Source organism: Triticum aestivum, chromosome 5B (genome assembly GCF_018294505.1).
Source record: "Triticum aestivum cultivar Chinese Spring chromosome 5B, IWGSC CS RefSeq v2.1, whole genome shotgun sequence".
Taxonomy (NCBI): domain Eukaryota; kingdom Viridiplantae; phylum Streptophyta; class Magnoliopsida; order Poales; family Poaceae; genus Triticum; species Triticum aestivum.
In genome coordinates, this window is record NC_057807.1 from 462,276,352 (window position 1) to 462,290,368 (window position 14,017).

Consider the following 14,017-nt stretch of genomic DNA (forward strand, 5'->3'; position numbering starts at 1 on the left):
GCAAAATCCGGGAACATAACACCGGTATGACGGAAACTAGGGCGGCAAGAGTGGAACAAAACACCAGGCATAAGGCCGAGTCTTCCACCCTTTACCAAGTATATAGATGCATTAATTAAATAAGAGATATTGTGATATCCCAACATAATCATGTCCATCATGGAGCAATCTTCAACTTCACCTGCAACTAACAATGCTATAAGAGGGGCTAAGCAAAGCGGTAACATAGCCAAGCAACGGTTTGCTAGGAAGGGTGAAAAAGGTTAGAGGCTGACATGGCAATATGGGAGGCATGGTAAACAAGTGATAGGTAGCACAGCATAGCGATAGAACGGAGCAACTAGCAAGCAAAGATAGAAGTGATATCAAGGGTAATGGTCATCTTGCCTGAAATCTCGGAAGGAAGAAGAACGAGTCCATGAAGAAGACAAACGGACGTAGTCGAACGAATCCTCACAACTCTGGAACGAAACCGAAGCTAACGAGAGAAGCAAACCGGAAAGAAGCAAACAACACGGTAAACACACAAGCATTGTCATGGCATGATGCACAATCAACTATGATGCATGTTCGGTTTAAAGAGGCATGGCATGGCAAAGTGCAACAAACAATACTACAAGTTAAGTGGAGCTCAATATGCAATGAGTTGCATATTGACAAAACAGCACATGCAAGTATTTAGTTCACTCTCGTTTATGTACCCAACAATATTAAATGTTATTAAACATGGCAAAAGGGGAGAAGCATAATAAAACTACCTCACTAGGCAATTTTAAATGAGGCCGGAAACAACAAACAACAATTCTGGAAAGTCTCCATGTCATTTAGTAGTTTAATGCAAACACAATTTTAAGCATTTTAATTGTTGTTAACATGATGCGGATGACATATACAAGTTTTATGCAATTTTAAGAAAACATTAACATGAGCATGATACGAGGCATTTGGTCACCATGGCGGAATGAAAAGGGTGCCACGGCGGCGAAACAGAAATGGTGCCACGGCAACATATCCAAAAATGATGCCACGGCAACATATCCGAAAATGATGCCACGGCAACATATCGGTTCCGGTAGCTCATGGAGATACCGGTGCAAAAGGAAGTGTGACGTGAGCGGGTCATGCAAGATGGTGGGGTGATCCCGGATTCCGGGTTCCCACGGGACTGCGGCATGGCAAACGAGGTACGTGCAAAGACCTCTCGGACACGGTGCAAACATATGGTACATCTCATACATGCAAGGGCATCTCATCGCGGTCGTCTCGGGTTATACCTTTGAAGCGTGCGTTTCGGGGCGGTTCAAAATCGTCGAGGGAAGTAGTTGTTCACGTGGCGACGGTAGTGGGACATATCGTAGTGGAAGTAGTTGTTCATGTTGCGACGGTAGTGGAAGTAGACGTTCACGGGTCGTCGTGGGAAGTAGTCGTTCTCGTGGCGGTAGTGGAAGTAGTGGTACACGGCGACGGTAGTTGTACACACGTTGTAGTCGAACTTGACGGAGCCAACGTCCTACATGGTAGTCGTGGTACTTGGGGTCTTCGGACTTGCCGGTCTCGGTTCTTGCCACGGTAGTGGTACATAGCAACGGTAGTCGAACTTGAAGGGTCGTCAACGTCGTGGGACTTGGCGCATCACCGGCTGTAGTCGTACACGAGGTCCTGCCCGGGGATGGTCTTGGCCTTGGTAGTGATTCGAAACGGAGCCTTGCGGAGACAACCCAATGAAGCATGCTGCGGTTGAAGGGCATGGGTCTTCTTCGCGCAAGGAACAAAAAATGGAGGCGGCTGCGGCTGATGCGGTCGCAGGATGCAGGGGTGCGGCATGGAGCTTGACGGCTGGGACTCCGGGCTCCTGGTGGAGCTCCTGGTGGTCGCCACCAACGGAGGAGGCGGCAAGGGGCGAGGGGACCGGGCGCAGGGAGCACCACTCCCTGGCTCGATGCGGAGGAGGCGACGGCGCGGCCTGCGGGGCTGGCTGGCGCCATGGACGAAGGGAGCATGAGCTCGGGGAGGAGGCCGAGCGCTGGCGAGGAGGCGGTGGAGGCCAGCTCCGAGGCGGACGAGCGCGGGTCAACGGGGCGCAGAGGAGGCGACGAGGGGAAGGACTCGCGGCGGAGAGGATGGGGCCACGCGCGGGGTGGCCCTCCTGGGGGTCGCCGACGGCGGCGGGTGGCGATGGGGACGCGGGGGAGAAGGAAGGGCGAGGCCTTGGGCGGAGGCGGAGGCGCGAGGACCTCCTGTTTCATGGCGGCAGAGGGGATCGAGACGAGGGGATCTCGATGCGTGCGGCACTCGAGGGAGATGGGGATCGAGCAGGAGGCTCTCCACTGCGCTAGGGTTACAGGGGGCGCGGCTGGGCCTTGGGCCGGCTTAGGTAGTGGGCTGCGGCGGGCCTAGATGGATACAAGTGTCGGTTGGGCTGTCTCTCTCTTCTCTCTCCCTCTAATTTTCTAGCAGAAAATAAATAGAGAGAGGAAAAGAAAGAGAGGGTTAGGGAAAGATTTGCGCATGGGGATAATTTTCCTGGACTCGCAAAAATGAGTTGGAACCAAGAAAAATAGAAGGGCCATGATTGAAAGATTTAAATTCAAACTCATTTGAATTTAATTCAAATGGGTTTGAACTAGGACTTGATAAAAGGAAGGTCCAAAAATGTTCGGATTTTTGGTGGAGCTCCAGAAAATTGCAAAAGAATTATTGGCAAGGTTAGAGAGCCAAAACTTGAAGAAGAAAAGGCCAAGGGATTTAATATGCAAGTGGGTTCATGGGTGATTCCAAAACAATGGAATATTTTTATAATATCTCCCTAAATATCGGGAGGGTATGTTTTAAAGACAACCCACCATGTGAGTTTCCTCAATTTAAATGGATCGAAGATCCATACAGTTTATTTAGAAGAGTTTTTAAAATTAGTGATATGATGGCATGATGACATGATGCAATGCAAATGAAGCTAAGAAGAATGCAACAAACAAAACAAATCACACGATGAAACTCGGAGTAGCTGGAAGTCTTCTGGAGCGTCGGTCTCGGGGCGTTACAACACTCCACCACTACAAGAGGATCTCGTCCCGAGATCTAGGATGGCACCAGAGAGAAACGGAAGAGAAAGAGAAGAGGTAAAACTAAGTTGCTTCTTTGACAAAAGAGTGAAACCAAAGAACCTTGAGAGGTTGAAATGTTGAAAGAATAACACAATAGAGTTGAACACAATTGAGAGCACTGCGGTAGAAAAATAGAAACAAGGAACACCATTTGAACCTTGGAGGTTGCAAAGTTATTTATGATGAGTACAATGGACAAGAAGGAATTGAAATCACTCTGGTTGAAACGAGATAAACAAGGACAAGGAAGATCAAATTCGGATAACACTCTGGTTGAAAAGAGATGCAAGACTTGATAAGATGAAAAGAACTTGAAGAGATGACACAACACTCCGGTTAAATGGATAAGCACGAAAATAACGTGATCTTGACAAAACGACGTGATGGGTGAAGAGCACAGCATCACAATGCCTCCGGAAGAAAGAATAGAAGATAGATCATTGGAATAACAGAATGGAGAAGAAAATGCCAACTTCTGCCACAAATGAGCTTGGAAAGCATCCTTGCAAAGAAGAATTGAACGGAGTTGTTGGAAAATCAACAACGAAAGCACAAGCTTGTAGCGGGCTTATGGAAAACATCTCAAAATTATGAGGTGACAACCGGCCACTAACGGAAACAATTGCTAGCTTGAGATCAACGAAGGGATGAAAACTACTTTCGCCGAGAGGATAGGAGAAAACTTGGATCATTGATAAGCACCACAAATAGCAACAATCCTTAGGGAAGGCTTTAGGTGAAATATGACACAAGATAAATCCAACAAAGAGATTGATGGATTTAAAATACCTCATTCTTGACAACATGTGAATCCCGAAATGCGAATGGATATTGTCAAGAATGATATAACACCACATCAAAAGATAAGGTAGAAAGAATTGCACTTCGAAATGCAAGAAGAAGAATACTTGAACGCCTCAAAACAAAACTTGTGTTGAGCACCATGTTTAATTTTGAGTAAAGCTTGGCGGGTCATAACTTCAAGAGAAATCTTGAAGAACAATTGAAGAATGAAAAGAATCCTTGACGAACCACCATGTAGAGCCTCCATGAAGAACTCCGGTAATAAAAGGATGATAAAACGAAAGGAAAGAGAAATTGAAAACACAAGGTGAAGCCTTGCAATGATTTAGATGGAGCTTCGTGACGAGATAATGCGGAAAACTTGGAACTCCAGAAAAGAAAAGATGAAGCATCTCGAACCGAGAAAAATGACATGATGAACAACTCTGGAAAGAAGAAACTAGATCACCTGGATGAAACAATAATAAGAATTACGTTATGCGCATCCTTCACCAATTTAAATTGATGACAAGCAACGGATTTGGCATACTACTTATTCTCGTAGAAAGAATTAAGAGAGATATAGCGCAAAACTTGAGAAGGTCTTCAACAACCACCGGTAGGATTGAAACAACAAAAGAACAAATGAATTGATACGATAACGAAGGAAGAGAAATCTTGAACGAACCACCGTAAGAATTGAAAATGAAAGTAGCGAAGGCACAATTCACCGACAAGAATTGGAAAATGAATGAAGATACTTGAGGGGATTTAGATACATGAGAACGAAGAGATCATGAACTGATTAGAGGATATCTGGACGATGCACCGGAAGAATTCAAGAACGAGAGTTGAAAGCTGAGAATGAATAATTATGACATGATGGCCTTCGGAGGAAAGAAATGGAAACAACTCTTGAAATGCGTCGGATGGTTGAAAAGAATTCTCACAATCGAAAGTAATTATGAGAGGATGGTATAAAGCTAGAACCATGAATCTCTGGAAGAATGGGTAAGGATTTTAGAGGAACTCTTCTTCGGTCTTCAAAATTCGAGAATGACAACGAGAAACACCACCATGAATTGTTGAGATACCCCGGGATGAAAATTAGAAAAGTTGAACCAACAACGAAAGAATTTGAAAGATCTTGGAGAAAGACATTTGACTGATGATAATTCATTCTTACATCAAACTTTGAAATGAATTTGGGATAGTTCCGGAATAATTAGAAGAGTCAGGTAAGATCCTGGGAAAAGACCTGTGGGTTAGGGCCCACTCAAAAGAAAACACCGTTGCATGATTGATTGAAAAGGGGGGATTGCACCGGTTGAATTAAATGACTTGAATGAGATAACAACCTCAAAATAACTTGAATGGATTGAGAATGGAAACACGAATTTTCTGAGATAATCTTAAGCACTCCGGAGAAGAAATAGAGGATGGTGAGCAATTAAGAGGTGCACCGACATAAGAAAGCACTTGAAATGAGAAAAAGAATATGATCAACACCGACAACTTGAATTGAAAACCACCGGAGAAGAAAAATGAACAAAGAATAATAAACTTGTAGCTCCATTAGTATCTTACTGAGAATCACCGGATAAGAACATTGATTGAAAAGAGTGAAGAGACTTCACATGAATAAATGGATACTTGATTAAAATAACTGAGTCCTTGAAGAAAAAGGGTGGAAGGGCGGGAAAACAAAGGCAACTTGGTACGGATGAAACACACACCGTTGAGAAAACTTAGAAATGATCTTGCGGATGGGGAGAATGATCGGATCCACTTGAAGAGAAGCACGCCGGTTGGAACAGAATTAACATGACAATCTCGATGATCAAGAAGGATTAGTATTCACATAGCCATATGAGAACAACGTTTAGGAAAGGTATGGATTCAACATTTGACTTCGAAGCAACTCAAATACCACAAATAAAACAAAACAAAGGATTTGGCTTGCAGAATAAGCCGGAACAAACATATGATAGAGATTCCGTCTGAAGTTTTCGTGGTGGGGCCCACACGAGCTCGAGTGTACAGCACCATCATGTACAAGGCAGTGCACATGACATACGAAGTGTCCCCGAACCAGCATAGCCAAGGGTTCTTTAAGACACAACGAGACCACTGTAAAAACGACCGTGGAAAGACGGACCACTAGGCGTCGAACCCCAATCTCATATCATGCATCTGTCAAAAGATATTCTAGGAGCTACTTGAATTCCCACCTATAAAACTCCCGAAACTTTCTGGTTATGCAATCTGGTGTTGGGGATACAGGGGAAGCAATATATATCTCACCCAAAACTAACAATCCTACATCCAAGCTGTATCCATCCGTCAACACATAACCAAGAAACCTTCGGAAATCGTGTACCTCAACCTTCGAAAAGCATCCGTTATACGAGTTATGGAAATACTCCCAAACTCCCGCCCCAGTACTGGGTGGCGTCGAGGTTATCTCACCAACAACTGCATAAAAGAGATTTTCGATGTCGGCAAAACTCAGGTATTCCAGAACTGCAACGATAAAATTGTGACGACAACACCTCGGAGCTCAACTCCCCGGGTCAATGCCACATAATAGACAGGAGGCACCAAGAACAATGTTCTCGTCACAAAACCATCGGAACGATTCCAAGATACCCGCGTGATCCTAAAAATTTTTAGTGAAATTTGAGGAGAGGAAAGTCAAAACATCTACGTCAGGAGACCTCACCAGAGCGACGAAGGGACTGAGGAGTAAAAAGAATCCTACTCTCCGATATATATAATCCTAAGACTCAAAACATTTTTGTTCTAGACTCAACAACGCCAGCAAACAATCAAGCAGGGGGCTCCTAAGTCGGGGATGGCTCTGATTACCAACTTGTAACACCCACGATGCGGCTATATCTCCCACGTGTCGAAGCACGACTTAGAGGCATAACCGCATTGTGGTTTTGTCGCAAGAAGGGTCATCTTCACACAATCCCATGTAATGAACAAGAATGGGATAAAGAGTTGGCTTACAATCGCCACTTCACACAATGAACATATAATAATCATACATCATTCAGAGTACACACATAGTCCGACTACGGACGAAGCCAAAAGAAAAGAAGATAACCCAACTGCTAGATCCCCGATTGTCCCAACTGGGCTCCACTACTGATCGACATGAAATGAAACATAGCAACAACCAAGGTCTTCATTGAGCTCCCATCTGAGCTCGGTTGCATCACCTGCACTGGTATCATCGGCACCTGCAACTGTTGTGATAGTATCTGGTGAGTCACGAGGACTCAGCAATCTCAAAACCCGCGAGATCAAGACTATTTAAGCTTATGGGTAGGAAGTGGTAATGAGGTGGAGTTGCAGCAAGCACTAAGCAAATATGGTGGCTAACATACACAAATAAGAGCGAGAAGAGAGCAAACGGAACGGTCGTGAAGCTAGCAATGATCAAGAAGTGATCCTGAACTCCTACTTACGTCAAACATAACCCAAAATCGTGTTCACTTCACGGACTCCGCCAAAAAGAGACCATCACGGCTATACACGCGGTTGATGCGTTTTAATTCAGATCTGGTGTCAAGTTATCTACAACCGGACATTAACAAATTCCCATCTGCCTCATAACCGCAGGCACGGCTTTCGAAAGATTATACCCTGCAGGGGTGTCCCAACTTAGCCCATGATAAGCTCTCACGGTCAACGAAGGATATTCCTTCTCCCGGGAAGACCCGATCAGCCTCGGAATCCCGGTTCGCAAGACATTTCGACAATGGTAAAACAAGACCAGCAAAGCCGCCCGATCTACCGACAAATCCCGATAGGAGCTGCACATATCTCGTTCTCAGGGCACACCGGATAAGTCAAGCTACGAGTAAAACCAGCCCTCAAGTTGCCCCGAGGTGGCCCCGCAGGCTGCTCAGTTCGGACCAACACTCGAAGGAGCACTGGCCCGGGGGGGGGGTTAAAATAAAGATGACCCTTGAGTCTGCAGAACCCAAGGGAAAAAGGCTTAGGTGGCAAATGGTAAAACCAAGGTTGGGCCTTGCTGGAGGAGTTTTATTCAAAGCGAACTGTCAAGGGGGTCCCATAAATCACCCAACCGCGTAAGGAACGCAAAATCCGGGAACATAACACCGGTATGACGGAAACTAGGGCGGCAAGAGTGGAACAAAACACCAGGCATAAGGCCGAGTCTTCCACCCTTTACCAAGTATATAGATGCATTAATTAAATAAGAGATATTGTGATATCCCAACATAATCATGTCCATTATGGAGCAATCTTCAACTTCACCTGCAACTAACAATGCTATAAGAGGGGCTAAGCAAAGCGGTAACATAGCCAAGCAACGGTTTGCTAGGAAGGGTGAAAAAGGTTAGAGGCTGACATGGCAATATGGGAGGCATGGTAAACAAGTGATAGGTAGCACAACATAGTGATAGAACAGAGCAACTAGCAAGCAAAGATAGAAGTGATATCAAGGGTAATGGTCATCTTGCCTGAAACCTCGCAAGGAAGAAGAACGAGTCCATGAAGAAGACAAACGGACGTAGTCGAACGAATCCTCACAACTCCAGAACGAAACCGAAGCTAACGAGAGAAGCAAACTGGAAAGAAGCAAACAACACGGTAAACACACAAGCATAGTCATGGCATGATGCACAATCAAGTATGATGCATGTACGGTTTAAAGAGGCATGGCATGGCAAAGTGCAACAAACAATACTACAAGTTAAGTGGAGCTCAATATGCAACGAGTTGCATATTGACAAAACACCACATGCAAGTATTTAGTTCACTCTCGTTTATGTACCCAACAATATTAAATGTTATTAAACATGGCAAAAGGGGGGAAGCATAATAAAACTACCTCACTAGGCAATTTTAAATGAGGCCGGAAACAACAAACAACAATTCCGGAAAGTCCCCATGTCATTTAGTAGTTTAATGCAAACACAATTTTAAGCATTTTAGTTGTTGTTAACATGATGCGGATGACATATACATGTTTTATGCAATTTTAAGAAAACGTTAACATGAGCATGATACGAGGCATTTGGTCACCATGGCGGAATGAAAAGGGTGCCACGGCGGCGAAACAGAAATGGTGCCACGGCAACATATCTGAAAATGATGCCACGACAACATATCCGAAAATGATGCCACGGCAACATATCGGTTCCGGTAGCTCATGGAGATACCGGTGCAAAAGGAAGTGTGACGTGAGCGGGTCATGCAAGATGGTGGGGTGATCCCAGATTTCGGGTTCCCACGGGACGGCGGCATGGCAAACGAGGTACGTGCAAAGACCTCTCGGACACGGTGCAAACATATGGTACATCTCATACATGCAAGGGCATCTCATCGCGGTCGTCTCGGGTTATACCTTTGAAGCGTGCGTTTCGGGGCGGTTCAAAATCATCGAAGGAAGTATTTGTTCACATGGCGACGGTAGTGGTACATATCATAGTGGAAGTAGTTGTTCATGTTGCGACGGTAGTGGAAGTAGACATTCACGGGTCGTCATGGGAAGTAGTCGTTCTCGTGGCGGTAGTGGAAGTAGTGGTACACGGCGATGGTAGTTGTACACACGTTGTAGTCGAACTTGACGGAGCCAACGTCCTCGAGGGTAGTCGTGGTACTTGGGGTCTTCGGACTTGCCGGTCTCGGTTCTTGCGACGGTAGTGGTACATGGCAACGGTAGTCGAACTTGAAGGGTCGTCAACATCGTGGGACTTGGCGCATCACCGGGTGTAGTCGTACACGAGGTCCTGCCCAGGGATGGTCTTGGCCTTGGTAGTGATTCGAAACGGAGCCTTGCGGAGACAACCCAATGAAGCATGCTGCGGTTGAAGGGCATGGGTCTTCTTCGCGCAAGGGACAAAAAATGGAGGCGGCTGCGGCTGATGCGGTCGCAGGATGCAGGGGTGCGGCATGGAGCTTGACGGCGGGGACTCCGGGCTCCTGGTGGAGCTCCTGGTGGTCGCCACCAACGGAGGAGGTGGCAAGGGGCGAGGGGACCGGGCACAGGGAGCACCACTCCCTGGCTCGATGCGGAGGAGGCGACGGTGCAGCCTGCGGGGCTGGCTGGCGCCATGGACAAAGGGAGCATGAGCTCGGGGAGGAGGCCGAGCACTGGCGAGGAGGCGGTGGAGGCCGGCTCCTAGGCGGACGAGCGTGAGTCAACGGGGCGCAGAGGAGGCGACGAGGGGAAGGACTCGCGGCGGAGAGGATGGGGCCACGCGCGGGGTGGCCCTCCTGGGGGTCGCGGACGGCAGCGGGTGGCGATGGGGACGCGGGGGAGAAGGAAGGGCGAGGCCTTGGGCGGAGGCGGAGGCACGAGGACCTCCTGTTTCATGGCGGCAGAGGGGATCGAGACGAGGGGAGCTCGATGCGTGCGGCGTTGGAGGGAGATGGGGATCGAGCAGGAGGCTCTCCCCTGCGCTAGGGTTAGAGGGGGCGCGGCTGGGCTTTGGGCCGACTTAGGTAGTGGGCTGCGGCTGGCCTAGATGGATACAAGTGGTGGCTGGGCTGTCTCTCTCTTCTCTCTCCCTCTAATTTTCTAGCAGAAAATAAATAGAGAGAGGAAAAGAAAGAGAGGGTTAGGGAAAGATTTGCGCATGGGGATAATTTTCCCGGACTCGCAAAAATGAGTTGGAACCAAGAAAAATAGAAGGGCCATGATTGAAAATTTAAATTCAAACTCATTTGAATTTAATTCAAATGGGTTTGAACTAGGACTTGATAAAAGGAAGGTCCAAAAATGTTCGGATTTTTGGTGGAGCTCCGGAAAATGGCAAAAGAATTATTGGCAATGTTAGAGAGCCAAAACTTGAAGAAGAAAAGGCCAAGGGATTTAATATGCAAGTGGGTTCATGGGTGATTCCAAAACAATGGAATATTTTTATAATATCTCCCTAAATATCGGGAGGGTATGTTTTAAAGACAACCCACCATGTGAGTCAATTTAAATGGATCGAAGATCCATACAGTTTATTTAGAAGAGTTTTTAAAATTAATGATATGATGGCATGATGACATGATGCAATGCAAATGAAGCTAAGAAGAATGCAACAAACAAAACAAATCACACAACGAAACTTGGAGTAGCTGGAAGTCTTCTGGAGCGTCGGTCTCGGGGCGTTACAAGCAAGGTGGTCCAATCCTTTGTATAGCAGAGGACAAGCCGGAACATTCTCTTATAGCAAGCAAATTGTTCTCGAGGATACATGGGAATTGTCGTCTAGTCACGTTCACCATGTTTAGTTGATTTGTGTTTGCTATTTTGATAATTTGGTATGTGGGTGGACGGGTGCTAGGGTGCTTGTGGCCCCCTCTGGTAGATATTTTTGCCGGTATTTTTTATATATTCTAGAAAAATTCTTCGTAAATTTGCAGACAAAATCAAGAACTTTTATTTCTGCACAAAAATAACACCAAGGTAGTTCTGCTCAAAACAATGTCAATCCAGGTTACTTACATTCAAATCATCCAAATTAGAGTCCAAAAGAAGAGCAAAAGTGTTTGGAAAAGTAGATACGTTTGAGACGTATCAACTCCCCCGAGCTTAACTCATTGCTTATCCTCAAACAATTCAGTTGATAAACTGAAAGTGACAAAGGAAAAATTTTACAAACTCTTTGTTCTATTGTATATATATGCTTAACTACTATTTAAGTTTTCAACAAATATTATGAACTACCATGTGAATGATAACACTTAGGTCTCACATTTACTAATGACAATAACATAGTCATATAGCGAGCAACAATAATATATCTCAGATGCCAAAAAATTTTCAAAACAATCATGATATAATATGATAACATGGTATATCACTAGCCCTTGCTAAGACCGCAAAACATAAATGCAGAGCACCTCCAATGTTCAAGCAACGACTAAGCAATGTAATTCAGGGTAGAAGAGATCTAGTCATGCTCATATCCAACATTAACAAGACTCAATGCATGTTAAACTAAGAATGACAATAGCGCTCTCCAAATTGGTTCTTTGAATGAGAAGGCGATGACTCAACAATAAAATTAGATAACTTGAAAGTAAATAGAAAGGCCCTTCGCAGAGGGAAGCATAGATTTGTAGAAGTGCTAGAGCTCAAAGCTTAAAACAGAGATGAATACATTTTGAAAGGTTTGCGAATATTTAACATTGACTATGAGCATGAGTAGGATATAAACACTCTAAACATAAATATCATGAAGGCTGGACTGGTTTTGAATCAACTACATGTGTGAACATGTGCCAGGTCAAGCCACTTGAATTACAAAGGAGGATACCATCCTAACATAGTACATCACAATCATTTTAATGCATGTTGACACTCAAGATAAATCATTATCAACTCCTAGCTACTTAAGCATGGCATGAGGAACTATAATATATCTAATTGTCATCACAAACATGTTTACCCATAATATGTTGAATCAGGCCTACTGAGTTAAACATATTTAGAAAAATGAAAAACAAGAAGAGTTCATACCATCTTTTCTTCACCACAATCACTTCATCAAATTATCGCAATATTTTGTTTCACTTGCACGACTGAATGATATGAAAATAATAATAGTGCGAGTGTGTCGTGGACTAAGCTGAAATCTGCAAACACTTTATTTAAAGGAGAAGACAAGGTAATATTGGTTCTTCGTTAGATTAGCAACAAAGCATATGAGAGCCACTCAACAATTCTAGCATAGTCTTCTCCTTACGATGACTCAAAGAAAAGAAAAAAAATCCAAGAAACACACTGAAATATTTTTTGAGTTTTTTTTGAAGAAAGCGGACGAAAGAAGAAAAACAAAAGGAGAGAAAAACTACTTACACCAAATAACTCCCAACAAACAACAAAAGAAGAAACAAGAAATCTTTTGCGTTTTCTTTTATTAGTACCAACTAACTAAACAAGAAAGAAAAACCAAAAAGAAGCGAGCAATATTTTTTGGATTTTCAAAGTTTTGCAAACACACAAAAGAAAGCAAAATAAAATGAAACATGGATATACAATGAAAACGATGAACACCAACAACTGGAATGAATGTGTGATACATGAATGTAATATCGGTGAGAATACGTACTTCCCCAAGCTTAGGCTTTTTAGCCTAACTTGGTATGGCCATGGCTGGCATGAGTAGAAATCATAGCGATAGTTTGGGGCGTGCTCAAGTACATCTGCCACCTCCTGATGGGCAGCCTCACTTTGACAAGCGGTCTCCTCTGCTGCCCTATACGCCTCACCTCCTCCTCATGTATATAGTATCTCAGTTTTCTTGAAAGTTAAAGAAGGCGGGGGCAGGCAAAGTGATACGGATAACATGATTCATATCAAAGAGTAGCATGTATCAGAATGGTGGGTCCTCCCTTTCAAGAAACTAATGGTGGACCATAGCATCATAATCAAGATAACTAGTAGGCAACTAAGGATCATTTTCCTTAATAGGTATATCAAGATAAGCCGCCAACCGGGTGGCGTAAATCCCACAGTAAAGATCACCATCAAAAGAGTTTTTATTTATGCGACATGCAATGATGGTCCCAAGATTAAATTTTATATCACTCATTACAACACTTTTAAGAATACTTAAGTCAGGAGCATAAGTAGTACCGAGGTCATGTTTACCAGTTATGCTTCTTCCTATTAATAGAGCAAAATAATGAATAGAAGGAAAATGAATGCTTCAAACTCTAGCTTGGGTTACTACTCTAGTTTTTCCTCGCGTGATGCTCATGATAAATTCATTACAATCAAATTTATGTGGTTTGAGGCAAGTACCCCAAAAGGGAATTCTACAAGCAATGCAAAATTCTCGAACACTCATGTGGTAGGATTTTTATAAAGACTGAAAATGATATCATGAGAAGAGTAGTGAGATACATACTTGAATTTCCGCACAAAGGAATCAGTGAGATCACGGTATTGTGGACACTTATTTGATAAGAAATCCGTCAACTCGGTATTTTGTACGTGCATATCAAATTCTTCCTTGATGCCGACATTAATCATGAAGGCATCAAATGGCCATCTGCAAGCTTTCACAATGGCATCCCGAGGGGGCTTGAGATCGGGATCGCAGATAGCAGGTCTTGGGGAACTCTTGCTTGAAGAACCCCTGGAGAGC